Below are 18290 nucleotides of genomic sequence, written 5' to 3'. Positions count from 1 at the left end.
GTTTAAGCAGGAATGACCTAAGGAGAATTTGATCCCTATAGGGTATAATATGAGAACATGAGGCAGGTCTCCCCATACCAAAGTATCACAAACAACCATCATGGAGCCTAAAGTTCTACCATAAGAGACTTATTCCTTTATCTTTGAAGGAATTTCAGTCTCTCAGAACCTATATCAAAATATAACTGTCTTTAGGAGGGAATACTCTAAGAAGTTGTCAATTACCAAAACATTAGGAAGGGTTATGTGTATAAGTCTATAGGAATATTGAATAGGTATCTGGGGACAACAGGAGGTTAAAAGGATGCTAAGAAGCCTGGACCTACTTTATAATTTTTCCGAGAGCAGGTTTTGTATGTAAGGATTTGTGAGCTTGTTTTGCAATTATAAGCCTTTTAAAATAGTTGTTATCCTCCAAGGTAGAGGTTAAATGCCAGAAAGGGGATCAAGTATTGATTAGAGGATGAAAGGAGAGGTGGCAAAGAATATCCCTCATACACATTGAGGAGTATGCAGTCTGATATGTTGAGATAGATTAAATGTTTTAGAACTGGAAAGAGCTATAGAGATAATCTAGCACAACTCACTCATTTTATATACGAGTCACCTGAGATGTACAGAGATTGGGTGTCTTGAAATGCTATTAGTTAAATGATGGTGATGATTATGATCACTAAATATTTGGGGAGATTAAGAAATAATGTTTGAAAGTTTAGGTATAATTGCCATTTTAATTAGGTGAAATAAATTAGCTTTAGTTTTGACATTCATGATAGCACTAGTCGGATTCCATGTTAGAATCAAGTAGCCTAGAATTTTACTGTACTACAAAGCTGGGAGGTTTGTGGGGTTTTTTGAGGTTAATTTGTGCTTTTATTTGCTAGTATAACTTAACTACAGTGGCCTGCAAACTCTTTTGATCTAAAAAATACCTTTTACATCACAGTCCAACAAACACACACACATATATAATATGCATACATATATAAGCGAAACAAAAGTTTTGCCAAAAATGTCTACCCTGAGTGTTAATTCTCTTTTTTTTTTGAGACTTTTTTTTAAAGCAGTTTTAGGTTTACAACAAAATTGACAGGAAGGTACAGAAATTCCCCCATATACCCCCTCCCGACACATGCATGGCCATTATCAACAGAGTGGTACCTTTTCTTTTTTAAACCAAGGACAAACTGCGTTGACACATCATAAAACCAAAGTCCACAGTTCACCTTAGGGTTCACTTTATTGAAGTGAGTAGTGTTGCACGTTCTATGGGTTTGGACAAAAGTATAATGACATATATCCATCATTATAATGTCATGAAAGTATTTCACTGCTCAATAAAAACTTCCGTACTCTGTGTATTCAGCTCCCCTCTCCCCACCAAACTCCTGGCAACCATTGATCTTTTTATTGTCTCCATAGTTTTGCCTTTTCCAGAATGGCATATAGTTGGAATCTATTTTTTTTTCCCTTGAATAAAGAGATTCAAAGTCTTTATGTCTATAAGACCACTTATGGCCCACTCATGTGTGGACCTCACTGGCTCTAGGTGGCAAACTTCCCCACTAAATACTGTAGCTTTTCTTCCAATATTGAGACCTGTCCCGCTGGTCTTACCCAGAAGCCATGTGGAGCTACAGGGGGACATGTGTTGGGTATTTGTTCATAGGAAGGCCACAAGTTTGTGCCCCTTGTCACAATGAACTCAGATTTCTGTTGGGTATGTTGAAAACAGAGGAGCCATTTCTTCAGGCCCCCTGCTCTGAGCACACCCCATGGGAGTTTTTTTCTAAAGCTGGAGGACAAGGTTTAATGATGAGGTTATGCCTGATGCCTGTCAAGATTTGACATTGTCTCTTTCAACCATGAACAATACAGGTACTAATTTCAGCTCTATTCAATGCAAAGGGGAAATCTATTTGCCAGGGGGAAAATCACTTAGAAATTACAACATAAACCAAGAAGTAAATCACTAGATAGAAATACAGGGCCAAATGACAGTACTTGTCACTGGGAAAGATAGGAAAATTGTGAAGAAATGAAGCTTTTTAATCTCTAGAAAGGTGCTAAAAAAACAATAGAAAGTAATAGAAAATTAAAACCGTAAATCAGTGTTATAGTCTATATCATTTTTAAGGTGAGATGTGCTTTTCCAGCTGAATTTTGTCATTCAGGCAGGATTTTGCTGATTTTCATTCTGATTGTTTGTGTTCACCTGGCAGAATTCTCACTATTCATTGATGTTCTGGTTATTTCTTATCAGCTGTCCCAGTTTTGTCCTTCTGATCAAGCAATTCTGATTGCACAGAAAACATGTTTACTTGTGGCATCTGCAGTTGATCTAGGACAAGGGAGAAAAGCTTCAACAACTTCCGAACAGGTAATGTGCAACCTTCGAGGAAAACACAAGCATTCAGTGTGCTGTTTGGTATGTTTGCTTTCCCTGATGCAGTTGTTTTTGATTCTCTTTAAAGAATCCTTTCCTCCATTCTAGCAACATCTTGATTTCAAAGATTTGTAATGGCTACTTCCTTCCTAAGGAAAGGTCACATTTGGCTTGGCCTCTTCTTTTAAAATGCCCTTTGCCATGGACCATTTTTTCTGAATCTGTTTTGAAATGTTCTTTATCTTCATCATCTCCCTGTGATCACATGTGGTCCATAGGAGTTTCTTCTCTATTTCTTTTTCCTTTCACACATTCTCTAAGGAAGCACTCATTTACTTCCACAGCTTTGATAGCCATCTGAAATTATTTAGTTGGCTTGTTTTTCGTCACTCAATTGCATTTGCTTTCTTTGGCCCACATTCTTAAATATTTTATCATTAACTCAATTTTAACAAGAAGAAGACAGAATTCCTACTTTTGCCTGAATTCCACTCTCAGCTTAAACCTTACCCCTTTTAGGAGATACCAACATCAACATCTTGCTCTCCCATCTACCAGAGTATTCTTTGGTTTGTCTTTAGTTCTTTATCTTCCTTCTTTCAAGCTAAGAAAGTTATCACCAAGTTGGACCACTAGCATTTTTGTATGGTTTTAAGTTCTAGGTCTCTCTGCTTTTTTCTCTTCCCTAGACAAAGAAAACGTCCCAATTTCCCATACCTACCAGCTTCTTTTCTTTCCAGTTGGTATAAAATCCTTCTTGGTGCTTATTCTCTTCCTTCTGTTAATCTGTTCTTCTATATGATTCTTTGCATCTGGAACAAACTCTTAGCAGATCTCTGCCAACATATTTTCTTTCCTTTCTCTTCCCTTGTTGAGTTCAACTCAAAAAACGTATGAGTACCAAGCACTCTGCTAGGTACTGGGGATAAAGAAGATAAAGTCGTTGTCCCGAGGAGTAAAGGGGCCTCTTCTTAGAAACCTTTCCATTGTAAAAGAAGATGAAAAAAAGAATCTATGAGCCTCAGAGCAAAACCAAAACAAACATTTTGCTTCTTAACAAGTAAGGGTGTTGTCAAACTCAAGTTCGTGTGCCCCACACACAGTGAGGCCAAACAAACTGAAATGTCAGAGTTTGGAGCAGAGAAAGGCTTATTGCAAGGGCCGTGCAAGGAGAACGGGTGGCTCATGCTCAAAAGACCCGAACTCCCCAATGGATTTCAGGGAAGAAGTTTTTATATGCAAAATTTGGGGGGGAGGTGCTGCAGAGTGTGTAACCCTCCTCTGATTGGTTGGTGGTGAGGTAACAGGATGGTGTTCCAGGAATCTCAATCATCAGCCTTCTGGTTCCAACCTGTCTGGGGTCCACATGCTTGTGCTCAGCCTAAAGTTATCATCCTCCACCTGGGTGGGGGCCTTAGTTCCTGTAGAAGAAATCAGAGATATATATCAAACTGTTATCCACATCCCCCAAGGAGGAACCAGGACCACCATCCTGCACTATTGTTTTCTTTCTGCATTCCCTCACTCTTCTAATTAGTAACTGTTTGAATCTGCCCTTTGGAACTCAGGGAAGGTCTAGGAGGCTGAAAGCCTTTATTCTACAAACAAGAAATGGGGGAACGGAAAGGTTTTTATTCCCCAGGAGGGCCCCACAGGGTCGTGCTCTGTTTCAACGGTATTCTCACAATAAGGTCTTTTGCTTTACTAAGAAAACAATAACATCTTGTTTTCACATAGCGGTTTTAACTTTTTAAAAGCTTTCCCTCTTAAGTTGGTAGTCCTGAGTCTGTTAAATTTGTATCTCAGTGAATAGAGATCAAATTGACGTGAGGGAAATTTCACAAACTCTTAAGTATGATCCTTAATTATTTTGTTTGTTTCTTAACACTGTTCTTTTTTTCCTGTGTTCTTCTCTTGCACACACTTATGTTTCCTAAGAACTCTCTAACCTAGTAACCTTTCCATAATCTTCTTTGCTTTTGAAAGGATATCTGTTTAGATAATTGAAGATGTACTTCTGCCTTTCCCCATGTTAGCCTGGCCCCTATGAGTTAGACCGTGGTGCTCTTTCTCTAATGAAGATTTGTTGGATTCTATTATTTACATCTGTTCCTTGTTCTCTAAATCCTCATCAATTGAAGTATTTCCAAATAAGTATATTATGAAGCAATATAGATAGACTGCATAATCCTATCAACATTGCATCTAGTCTCCTGAGTATGAGGTGGGGAAAGTGAGGGATGCTTTAAAATATATATAGTAATTGTAAGTTATCAAGGAACCACATCTTTTTCCTAGAACAGGACAATTTGTTACTGAAGGGGAAGCTAGGGAAGAGATCTGGTCATCTGTTAATTACTTATCCTTCATTTCTACTTCTTTGATCTAAGGAAAGAACCAACAGGTTAGGCAAGGTATTGTGTGATCAAAAGATTTGAAAGGTGTGCTTGGGCCAAAGATGAGTAGAGCATGGGGATGCCTGATTTAAAACTTAGTACAATATAGCTTTGCTAAATTGACAAGAAAAGGGGTTTCCTGCTGAGGGCAGTTTCCTACAAAGAGCTGCTTACAAAGGTAAGCCCAAAACCTAATGGGGAAAACAACATTAAACCCCAAGGCTTAAAAACAATCCTCCTTGTCTTGGTGCCCCACATTTTGAATGCACTGGGGCTGCAGTTGGGCCCCCAAGCCTCTAGACCCCACCTGCATGGCTCTGCCAGGTGCAGTACATGCTGCAGCTCTCACAAGTTAGGGTTCAGGCTGGAATTCCACAAGGTGGTTCTACTGGTATGGGGTAGAAGGCTCTGTGGGGCATTGCCCTAGTGAGGGCTTTCTGCAGTGATTCTCCCCTACAGAGGTTCTTTGCCTGGGCACTGACGGTCTCTGGGGCACCTTTTGAAATTTAGGAGAGGGCAGCAGTGCCCCCCAGCTCTTGCACTCTGAATACCGGGGAGAAAACACCAAGCCTTCCAGAGGTTTGCAACCTGTGCCTTCTGGAGGGACAACCACAGCAGCCTGTGCTGCACTTGGGGTGTCTGAGGAGCATGGTACAGGAATTTGAGGAGCACAGCCCAGGAGATGAGATGGCTCTGGGCTGCAGTGGGCCCCTCCTTTGAAATCCTTCTGCCCCGCAGGCCCTTGCACTCTGGGCCCGTGATGGGAGGGCCAGCCCCAAAGATCTCTGATCTGCTGTTGAGGTTATTCTTCCTTTGCCTTGGACAATAGGTCCTGGCTTCTGTTTAGATGGCTGACCAATCTCCCCATTGTCTTGACGAATAGCTCCTAGCTTCTGTTGAGATGGTTCATCCACAGCAATCTCCTTATCAATTCAGCCACACCCTTGGTGTTCTCTCCCTTTGAAGCTTTCTTATTTCTTTCAATATTAATGGGCTGAGAATTTTCCACATTTTAAAATCCTGCTTAATTTTTGATTAACAATTCTACCTTTAAATCATTTCCCTCTTCTCACATTTTACTATAAGCATTCAAGAGAAACCAAGCTACTCTTCAACACTTTGCTTAGAAATTTCTTCAGCCAAATATCAATTTCATCGCTCACAAGTACTACCTTCTATAAAACACTGGGAACACAAACAATTCAACCAAGCTCTTTGCCACTTTATAGCAAGGATGGCCTTTCCTCCTTTCCTCTAGTTTCCAATGTTCCTCATGTTTCCATCTGAGACCTCATCATAATGACATTTACTATCCATATTTCTACCAACATTCAGTTCACAACCACTTAGATATTCTCTAAGAAGACTGAGGCTTTCTCTACAGCTCCCCTCTTCTCTTTCTTGGCCCTCAAGAGAATTTCCCTTAACAGTCCATTCATGACAATGTAGACTTTCTAGCATGCACCTCCAAACTCTTCCAGACTCTGCCCATTACCCAGTTCCAAAGCTGCTTCCATGTTTTTAGGTATTTGTTACAGCAGCACCCCACCAATCAGTACCAATTTTCTGTCTCAGTCCATTCAAGCTGCTAGAACAAAATACAATAGACTGGGTAGGTTATAAACAACAGAAATTTATTTCTCACAGTTCTAGAGGCTGGAAGTCCCAAGATCAAGGTGCCAGGATGGTTGTGTTCTCTGATGAGGTCTCTCTTCCTCCTTTATAGCTGACACCTTTTTGCTGTGTCCTCCCATGATGGAAAGCGCCAAGGATCTCTTTGGAACCTTCTTATAAAAAGCACAAATCTCATGTATGAGGGCTCCATCCTATGACTTTAGCATCTCTCAAAGGCCCCACCTGCTAATACCTTCACCTTTGGGGTATGATTTTAACATATGAATTTGGGGGCATATATTCAGACCATAACATCATAGCTTGAGCAGCATCCCATAAGTATTGGTTTGTTTGTTTTTTTCTTTTCATTCATCGCAAAATATTTTCTAATTTTCATTCTGATTTCTTCTTTGACCCATTGTTTATTTAGGAATCTATTGTTTAATATCCACATGTTTCCCAAATTTATTATTATCTTACTGATTTCTAATCTTGTTCCACTGTGGACAGAGTACATACTTCGTGTGACTTCAAGTGATTTTAAATTTATTTGAAGTCTGTGTTGTGGCCTCACAAATGGTCTGTCCTGGATAAAGTGCCATGTGTGCTTGAGAAAGAATGTATTTTCTTCTTGGGTTGGTGAAATGGTATTAAAAAAACTATATATAGTTTTATACAGTTGTTTTTTAAAACAAGAGAAGAAAGAAGAAATATATATTTATACTTTCTTTTACACTTACATAATTACTTTTATCAGTACACTTTGTTTCTTCATTTGGATTCAGATTACTATCTGGTGTCACTTGTTTTCAGCCTGAAGAACCTCTCTTAGCATTTTTATAAAATGGTTCTGCTAGCAAAAAGATTCTCTCAGCTTTTTTTAATCTGAGAATTTATTTTGCTTTCAGCTCTGAAAGATAGTTTTACTGGATATTAGATTCTTGGATGACTGATATTTTCTTTCATTACATTGAATATGTTATCCTACTGCCTTTTTCATCAAGATTCTGCATTTCCTGACATTGTCATCATACCTTCCTTCTTTAAGTGTGGTTTCCTTTAGTTGTTTGAACATATTTATAATAGCTACTTTGAAATCTGCGTCTGCTAAGTTCCAACATTGGACCTTTCCAAAGTCAGTTCCTGTTGCCTACTTTATTCCTGTGTATGGGTCATACTTCTTGTTTCTTTGCATATCTTATAATTTTTTGTTGAAAACTGGACATTTTGCATAATATATTGGAACATCTTTGGATACTGATTCCCCCCCGCCCCGGGACTTGCTGTTAATATTTGCTTGTTTATTTGTTTAGTGACTTGGCTGGGCTAGTTCAGTGCAGTCTATTTCCCACAGCTGTATAGTAGTATACAGCTTCTGATATTACTTATCAGAGATTACAGTCTTTGCCTTTGCAGTCACCCTGACCCCTCCCCTGAAACGGGATGAAAGAAGTTTTAGCAGGGTTATTTTTGACTATCTCTTTCTGTGATCTCCCTGTTAAGCTTCTGAATGGGCTTCTTTTATTGGTATCACACACAGATATAAGTCTTGACTAATTACTAGGTGACTGCTGTGTGTGTGTGTGTGTGTTTGTGTGTGTGTGTTTCTGTGTGTGTGTGCATGTGCATGTGCACGCACGTGCACGTGAGTGTTTGAAAATGCTCTTTGGCATAAATTGCTCCACAGTCTGATCCAATTAAAGTAAGGCCCCTTTGAAGGGATAGGGAATCTTCTTAGCTTTCTCTTCCTCTGGTTCTCTCTGTAAACTTCTAGCTGGTCTACTGTTTGGCTTGTTGATATCATTAGTTACCAGCCTCCTCTTAATTGCCCACACCAAAATCTCCACTTTTTTTTATAGTGCCCTTAGACTCGAAGTTCCTCAAGCTCTATTTCAATAAAAGTCAGTCTCCTTAGGGTGACTACAGAGCTCACTCTTCTAATGGCCTTCCTCTCCTCCTGAGCAGAAACTCTATACCACTGCTTTGAAACTAGAGGCAGGGATAGTGACCCATTTGTATCAGAGTGACAATACAGTTCTATGAGTCAGGGCTAGGCAAAAGTCGTAGTCCCTAGCATTCTTGGCTTGCCTCTTCCAGCATGGAAACTCTGTCTTATAAGCAAGCTGAGGTGAGGGCAATTGAGACCCAGTATTCTCAATTTGCAATGTCTGGTATGGGGACTGGGTAGAAGAAGAGAGCTCAAGGCTTCTCAGTTGTGCTTGTTTATAATAGAACTAATGCAATACAGATCTTGGGGAGGGGGATGAGAAGTACTGGCAGCATGCCCATTCTGGTCATCCCTAGCCTGGAAACTAAGGATAGCGTGAGCCCCATCTTCTTGGCCACACCCACCTAAAGTGCACTTACATCACACTGAGCTTGGGGGAGAGTGAACAGATCATGGCTCAACTGCTACAGGTACTCACTGTTCTTACTGAGACTTAGTAGATTTCCTAGAATAGATGTTTCCCCATTTGCTATATGCCCTTAGGGAAATTTCCTGAGACTTTACATGATTGTGTTTTAAAATTTTCACCAGTTATGTTAGTTTTGCTGGGGAGAGGATCCATGGCTCTCCTCATACCACCATTCTGGAAGTGCTTCTCTTCTATCCTAGATTATTAAAGAAACTGATAATGTTCAAGATTTTCTATATAATCCTCATTTTCCTGGAACATTAAGGAAAAGTAAAAAAATATATAGAGAGGCTAATATTTATATATAAATTCCAAATATTCACTTTATACTTTCATTTTTCTATAGTTTTATTTTTAACTGTTTTTAGTGAAAATGATATTATTTTTATTTGCTTAAAGTTTGGTTTGGTTGAGACTAATTTTCTCATGGCTTTCTTACCAAATAGACCAGGTTACTGAATCGTGCACTTGATCAGATCCATAAATGCAGAGACATCTGGAATCTCCTGAAAGAAACAGGTACAGTGGGACTGGGAGTTTGGTAACACAGTTATAAAAGGGGTTTCAAATCTTAATAACCTAGTCTTTATCACCAGAAATTTGTCCTACTGCAATACTTGATAACCAGTCAGATGATTCTTTAAGAGCTAGCTTTTCCCCATGGTATGTCTGTATTTTGACTCTTTGACATACTACTTAGAGTAAGAACATTTTTTACCTTGATTTTTATTGATGTATAGTATTGAGTATAAAAATAGGACCATAATTGTTCAATATGGCTTTATTGCTCTTAGGTCACTAGATTTGATGTCTAATTTAATCAAGTTTTAACTTTGACTAAATGTAGGGTACAGAGTCTTCCAAACCAAAATTACAATATCAGATACTGCTAACATTTTGTTATGAAATAATCAAAATAATAGTAAACCTTTTGAAGTTACATAGTAGCTTGCTACTGTTTCCTGATTAAGGATGGTATTATTAGATAGACTTTATTATATTGTGTCCATCTGTTTCTGTTTTATTTAGAATTTTAAAAAAAATCAATAGATATATTGAATTGAATTACATGCCTTTTAAGCTTCTATGGAGATAATCATACGGTTTTTCTCTTTTGAAGTATTACTATATTGAATTATAATAATAATATATTTCCTAAAATTGAGTCATTGTTGCATTTCTGGAATAACCCCTATTTGGTCATGGTGTATTATTATTTTTTAAAATGCTGATGAATTTGGTTTCCTAATATTTAGAAATTATTGGTCTATCATTTTGTGTGTGTTCATGCATGATATCTTTGATGGATTTTGATATCAAACTATAGGAATTATAAGGAAGAACATAAACACATAAAATTTAGTTCACCTCTCTCAATCTATGGCAGGCATTTAAAAGAATGCAAACAATAAAAAGAAAGGACAGAGAATACCTAAATAACATTCTTAGTATGGAAGATTTAATAAAAATATATTCTATAGCCTGAAAACATACTTTATAGCCTGAGAATAGAAAACTCATTTTCTTTTCATGTGCCCTTTGAACATTTACAAAATTGATCACAAGAAAAACCTGAATAAAAAAAAGAAAAACGTGAATAAATTCTAAGACATAGAAATAAAACAGACAGCATTATCTGATCACAATGCAATAAAACTAGAAATTAATAATGGAATCAGGAAACAAAACCCTTGACCAGTTGGACATTTTAAACAACAGTAATAACGGAAAATCTAGAAAATCATGATAACAAGAATACCTCATAACAGAATCTAAATTGCTAAAGCAATGCTCAGCATGAAATTCATACCTTCAGTGCCTTTTATTTTAAAGGTATATCAGAATGCTAGCTGTCTACTGAAAAATCAATTTCTTCTTTCTAGGAACACAGCTAGACTCTTATCTATCTATCTATCTATTTATCTATTTATCATCTATCTATGTCATTAGAGACTTGCAAATTTAAACAACAATGAGATGCCACGACACACCTGTTAAATGGCAAAAATTTAAAACACTGAAAACACCAAATGCTGGTAAGTATGTGGAACAACAGGGATGCTCAGTCATTGCTGACAGGAATGCAAAATGGTTTAGCCACGTTGAAAGACAGCTTGGCAATTTCTTACAAAACTAAGCGTACTCTTGCTATACAATCCAGCAGCTGTGTTCCCTGGTATTTACCCAAATAAATTGAAAACTTATGTCCATGAAAAGACCTGCACATGGATGTTTATAGCAGCTTTATTCACAATTGCTAAAATTTGGAAGCAACCAAGATGTCCTTCAGTAGGTGAATGGATAAACTGTGGAATGTCCAAACAATGAAATATTATTCAGGGTTAAGAAGAAATGAACTATTAAGCCATGAAAAGACATGAAGGAAACTTAAGTGCATATTACTAAGTGAAGGAAGCCAATCTGAAAATGCCGCATACTGTATGATTCCAACTATATGACAATCCAGAAAAGACAAAACTATGGAGACAATAAAAGGATCATTGGTCGCCAGGGGTGAGTTGTGGAAGGAGGGTTGAATAGATAGAACACAGAAAATTTTTAGGGCAGTGAAACTATTATGTATGATAGTACAATGGTGGATACATGTTATTATACATTTGTCAAAATCCATAGAATGTACAACACCAAGAGTGAATCCTAATGTAACCTATGGAATTTCGGTAAAAATGATATGTCACTGTAGATTCATTGATTGTAACAAATGTACCACTATGGTACAGGATGTCAGTAGTGGGGGAGGTTGTATGCAGTGGGGGATAGGGTATATATGGGAACATTCAGTACTTTCCACTCAAATTTGCTGTGAACCTAAAACTGCTTTGAAGAATGGCTATCATCGGTGCTCCTTCCAGCAACAGGAGAAAAGCGTGCCCCTGTGCCGATGCTCTTCCACCTGGGCCCTGGAAATGAAACGCACGTGGATCAAACCTGAATTCCAAAGCAGCCAACCCACAGACCAACCTGGGAGAAATTAATCTTTGCTGTTGGGTGATTTACAAGGTGATAAAGAACTTCAAGCTGCAAAAGCCGTGTGGAAGACAGGCTCTTGGTGCTCCAGCCAGGCATCAGGGCTGTGCCACGGAGGTGGGAGAGCCAAGTTCAGGACACTAGTCCACAAGAGACCTCCCAGATCCACGTAATATCAAACGGCGAAAATCTCCCAGAGATCTCCATCTCAATGCCAAGACCCAGCTCCACTCAACACCCAGCAAGCTCCAGTGCTGGACACCCTATGCCAAACAACTAGCAAGACAGGAACACAACCCCATCCATTAGCAGAGAGGCTGCCTAAAACCATAATAAGGCCACAGACACCCCCAAACACACCAACAGACGTGGACCTGCACACCAGAAAGACAAGATCCAGCCTCATCCACCAGAACACAGACACCAGTCCCCTCCATCAGGAAGCCTACACAACCCACTAAACCAACCTTAGCCACTGGGGGCAGACACGAAAAACAACGGGAACTATGAACCTGCAGCCTGCAAAAAGGAGACCCCAAACACAGTAAGTTAAGCAAAATGAGGAGACAGAGAACCACATAGCAGATGAAGGAGCAAGGCAAAAACCCATCAGACCAAACAAATGAAGAGGAAATAGGCAGTCTACCTGAAAAATAATTCAAAATAGTGACAGTAAAGATGATCCAAAATCTTGGAAATAGAATGGAGAAAATACACAAAACTTTTAACAAGGACCTAGAAGAACTAAAGAGCAAACAGACAGTGATGAACAACACAATAAATGAAATTAAAAATTCTCTAGAAGGGATCAATAGCAGAATAACTGAGGCAGGAGAACGGATAAGTGACCTGGAAGATAAAATAGTGGAAAACACTACTGCAGAGCAGAATAAATAAAAAAGAATGAAAAGAATTGAGGACAGTCTCAGAGACATCTGGGACAACATTAAACACACCAACATTCGAATGATAGGGGTCCCAGAAGTAGAAGAGAAAAAGAAAGGGACTCAGAAAATATTTGAAGAGATTATAGTTGAAAACTTCCCTAATATGGGAAAGGAAATAGTTAATCAAGTCCAGGAAGCACAGAGAGTCCCATAGAGGATAAATCCAAGGAGAAACACGCCAAGGCACATATTAATCAAACTATCAAAAATTAAATACAAAGAACAAATATTAAAAGCAGCAAGGGAAAACAACAAATAACACATAAGGGAATCCCCATAAGGTTAACAGCTGATCTTTCAGCAGAAACTCTGCAAGCCAGAGGGGAGTGGCAGGACATATTTAACGTGATGAAGGAGAAAAACCTACAACCAAGATTACTCTACCCAGCAAGGACCTCATTCAGATTTGATGGAGAAATTAAAAGCTTTACAGACAAGTAAAAGCTAAGAGGATTCAGCACCACCAAACCAGCTTTACAACAAATGCTAAAGGAACTTCTCTAGGCAGGAAACACAAGAGAAGGAAAAGACCTACAATAATAAACCCAAAACAATTAAGAAGATGATAATAGGAACATACCTAATGATAATTACCTTAAATGTAAATGGAAATGCTCCAACCAAAAGACATAGACTGGCTGAATGGATACAAAAACAAGACCCGTACATATGCTGTCTACAAGAGACCCCCTTCAGACCTAGGGACACATACAGACTGAAAGTGAGGGGATGGAAAAAGATATTCCATGCAAATGGAAACCAAAAGAAAGCTGGAGTAGCAATTCTCATATCAGACAAAATAGAATTTAAAACAAAGACTGTTACAAGAGACAAAGAAGGATGCTACATAATGATCAAGGGATCAATCCAAGAAGAAGATATAAGAATTGTAAATATTTATGCACCCAACGTAGGAGCACCTCAATACATAAGGCAAATACTAACAGCCATAAAAAGGGGAAATCGACAGTAACACCATCATAGTAAGGGACTCTAACACCCCACTTTCACCAATGGACAGATCATCCAAAATGAAAATACATAAGGAAACACAAGCTTTAAATGATACATTAAACAAGATGGACTTAATTGGTATTTATAGGACATTCCATCCAAAAACGACAGAATACACATTCTTCTTAAGTGCTCATGGAACATTCTCCAGGATATATCATATGTTGGGTCACAAATCAAGCCTTGGTAAATTTAAGAAAATTGAAATCATATGAAGTATCTTTTCTGACCACAATGCTATGAGACTAGATATCAATTAAAGGAAAAAATCTGTAAGAAATACAAACACATGGAGGCTAAACAACACACTACTTAATAACGAAGAGATCACTGAAGAAATCAAAGAGGAAATCAAAAAATACCTAGAAACAAATGACAGTGAAAACACGACGACCCAAAACCTATGGGATGCAGCAAAAGCAGTTCTAAGAGGGAAGTTTATAGCAATACAATCCTACCTTAAGAAACAAGAAACATCTCAAATAAACAACCTAACCTTACCCCTAAAGCAATTAGAGAAAGAAGAACAAAAAAACCCCAAAGTTAGCAGAAGGAAAGAAATCATAAAGATCAGATCAGAAATAAATGGAAAAGAAATGATGGAAACGATAGCAAAGATCAATAAAACTAAAAGCTGGTTCTTTGAGAAGATAAACAAAATTGATAAACCATTAGCCAGACTTATCAAGATAAAAAGGGAGAAGACTCAAATCAATAGAATTAGAAATGAAAAAGGAGAAGTAACAACTGACCCTGCAGAAATACAAAGGATCATGAGAGATTACTACAAGCAACTGTATGCCAATAAAATGGACAAATTCTTAGAAATGCACAACCTTCCGTAACGGAACCAGGAAGAAATAGAAAATATGAACAGACCAATCACAAGCACTGAAATTGAAACTGTGATTAAAAATCTTCCATCAGGGGACTTCCCTGGTGACGCAGTGGTTGAGAATCTGCCTGCCAATGCAGGGGACACAGGTTCGAGCCCTGGTCTGGGAAGATCCCACATGCCGCGGAGCAGCTGGGCCCGTGAGCCACAACTACTGAGCCTGCGCGTCTGGAGCCTGTGCTCCGCAACAAGAGAGGCCGCGATAGTGAGAAGCCTGCACACCGCGATGAAGAGTGGCCCCCGCTCGCCGCAACTAGAGAAAGCCCTTTCACAGAAACGAAGACCCACCACAGCCAAAAATAAATAAATAAATTAATTAATTTTTAAAAAATCTTCCAAGAAACAAGAGCGCAGGACCAGATGGCTTCACAGGCGAACTCTATCAAACATTTAGAGAAGAGCTAACACCTATCCTTCTCAAACTCTTCCAAAATATAGCAGAGGGAGGAACACTCCCAAACTCCTTCTATGAGGCAACCATCACTCTGATACCAAAACCAGACAAAGATGCCACAGAGAAAGAAAACTACAGGCCAATATCACTGATGAACATAGATGCAAAACTCCTCAGCAAAATACTAGCAAACAGAATCCAACAACACATTAAAAGGATCATACACCATGATCAAGTGGGGTTTATCCCAGGAATGCAAGGCTTCTTCAATATACGCAAATCAATCAACGTGATACCCCATATTAACAAATTGAAGAAGAAAAACCATATGATCATCTCAATAGATGCAGAGAAAGCTTTGACAAAATTCAACACCCATTTATGATAAAAACCCTCCAGAATATAGGCATAGAGGAAATTTTCCTCAACATAATAAAGGCCGTATATGACAAACCCACAGCCAACATCGTCCTCAATGGTGTAAAGCTCAAACCATTTCCACTAAGATCAGGAAAAAGACAAGGTTGCCCACTCTCACCACTATTATTCAACATAGTTTGGAAGTTTTAGCCACAGCAGTCAGAGAAGAAAAAGAAATAAAAGGAATCCAAATGGGAAAAGAAGAGGTAAAGCTGTCACTGTTTGCACATGACATGATACTATACATAGAGAATCCTAAAGATGCTACCAGAAAACTACTAGAGCTAATCAATGAATTTGGTAAAGTAGCAGGATACCAAATTAATGCACAGAAATCTCTTGCATTCGTATACACTAAAGTTGAAAAATCTGAAAGTGAAATTAAGAAAACACTCCCATTTACCATTGCAAGAAAAAGAATAAAACATCTAGGAATAAACCTATGTAAGGAGACAAAAGACCTGTATGCAAAAAATTATAGGACACTGATGAAAGAAATTAAAGATGATACAAATAGATGGAGAGATATACCATGTTCTTGGATAGGAAGAATCAACATTGTGAAAATGACTCTACTATCCAAAGCAATCTACAGTTTCAATGCAATCCCTATCAAACTACCACTGGCGTTTTTCACAGAACTAGAACAAAAAATTTCACAATTTGTATGGAAACACAAAAGACCCCGAAAGCCAAAGCAATCTTGAGAAAGAAAAACGGAGTTGGAGGTATCAGGCTCCCTGACTTCAGACTATACTACAAATCTACAGTAATCAAGACAGTATGGTACTGGCACAAAAACAGAAATATAGATCAATGGAACAGGATAGAAAGCCCAGAGATAAACCCACACACATATGGTCACCTCATCTTTGATAAAGGAGGCAAGAATATACAGTGGAGAAAAGACAGCCTCTTCAATAAGTGGTGCTGGGAAAACTGGACAGCTACATGTAAAAGAATGAAATTAGAAAACTTCCTAACACCATACACAAAAATAAACTCAAAATGGTTTAAAGGCCAAAATGTAAGCCAGACACCATCAAACTCTTAGAGGAAAACATAGGCAGAATACTCTATGACATAAATCACAGCAAGATCCTTTTTGACCCATCTCCTAGAGAAATGGAAATAAAAAGAAAAATAAACAAATGGGACCTAATGAAACTTAAAAGCTTTTGCACAGCAAAGGAAACCATAAACAAGACTAAAAGACAACCCTCAGAATGGGAGAAAATATTTGCAAATGAAGCAACTGACAAAGGATTAATCTCCAAAATTTACATGCAGCACATGCAGCTCAATATAAAAAAACAAACAACCCAATCCAAAAATGGGCAGAAGACCTAAATAGACATTTCTCCAAAGAAGATATACAGATTGCCAACAGACACATGAAAGAATGCTCAGCATCATTAATCACTAGAGAAATGCAAATCAAAACTACAGTGAGGTATCAGCTCACACCAGTCAGAATGGCCATCATCAAAAAATCTGGAAACAATAAATGTTGGAGAGGGTGTGGAGAAAAGGGAACCCTCTTGCACTATTGGTGGGAATATAAATTGATACAGCCACTATGGAGAACAGTATGGACGTTCCTTAAAAAACTAAAAATAGAACTACCATATGACCCAACAATCCCACTACTGGGCATATACCCTGAGAAAACCATAATTCAAAAAGAGTCATGTACCAAAATGTTCACTGCAGCTCTATTTACAATAGCCAGGACATGGAAGCAACCTAAGTGTCCATCAACAGATCAATGGATAAAGAAGATGTGGCACATATATACAATGGAATATTACTCAGCCATAAAAAGGAATGAAACTGAGTTATTTGTAGTGAGGTGGATGGACCTAGAGTCTGTCATACAGAGTGAAGTAAGTCAGAAAGAGAAAAAGAAATACCGTATGCTAACACATATATATGGAATCTAAAAAAAAAATGATCATGAAGGACCTAGGGGCGAGACGGGAATAAAGATGCAGACCTACTAGAGAATGGACTTGAGGATACGGGGAGGGGGAAGGGTAAGCTGGGACAAAGAGAGAGAGTGGCATGGACATATATACACTACCAAACGTAAAATAGATAGCTAGTGGGAAGCAGCCGTATAGCACAGGGAGATCAGCTCGGTGCTTTGTGACCACCTAGAGGGGTGGGATAGGGAGGGTGGGAGGGAGGGAGATGCAAGAGGGAAGAGGTATGGGGACATATGTATATGTATAACTGATTCACTTTGTTATAAAGCAGAAACTAGCACACCATTGTAAAGCAATTATACTCCAATAAAGATGTTAAAAAAAAAAAAAGAATGGCTATCATCAAAAAGGCAAGGGAGAGGGCTTCCCTGTTGGCGTAGTGATTGAGAATCCGCCTGCCGATGCAGGGCACACGGATTTGAGCCCTGGTCCCAGAAGATCCCACATGCCGCCGAGCAGCTAAGCCTGTGCGCCACAACTACTGAGCCTGCACTCTGAAGCCTGCAAGCCACAACTACTGAAGCCCACGTGCCTAGAGCCTGTCCTCTGCAACAGGAGAAGCCACCACAATGAGAAGCCCACGAACCGCAGCAAAGAGTAGCCCCCGCTGTCCGCAAGTAGAGAAAAGCCTGCATGCAGCAACGAAGACCCAATGCAGCCAAAAATAAATAAATAAATATTTCAAAAATTTAAAAAGGCAAGGGAGGATGTGGAGAAAAGGGAATCCTTGTGCACTGTTGATGGGACTGTAAATTGGTACAGGTACTATGAAAAACAATGTGGAGGTTCCTCAAAAAATTAAAAATAGAACCACCATATGATCCAGAAATC

General features: G+C 38.7%; 1 non-coding gene across 1 annotated transcript; it reads right to left on the bottom strand.

Moving 5' to 3' along the window:
- Positions 1-1646: 1646 nt before the first annotated feature.
- Positions 1647-1775, bottom strand: LOC118889343. The gene has a single exon (XR_005018482.1). It is a non-coding gene; the product is annotated as a small nucleolar RNA SNORA11 (small nucleolar RNA).
- Between the last annotated feature and the right edge of the window lie 16515 nt (positions 1776-18290).

The sequence above is a fragment of the Balaenoptera musculus genome, chromosome X (assembly GCF_009873245.2).
Source record: "Balaenoptera musculus isolate JJ_BM4_2016_0621 chromosome X, mBalMus1.pri.v3, whole genome shotgun sequence".
NCBI lineage: Eukaryota > Metazoa > Chordata > Mammalia > Artiodactyla > Balaenopteridae > Balaenoptera > Balaenoptera musculus.
The sequence above is the reverse complement of the archived record's forward strand: the minus strand, read 5'-3'. Positions and strand labels throughout refer to the sequence as shown.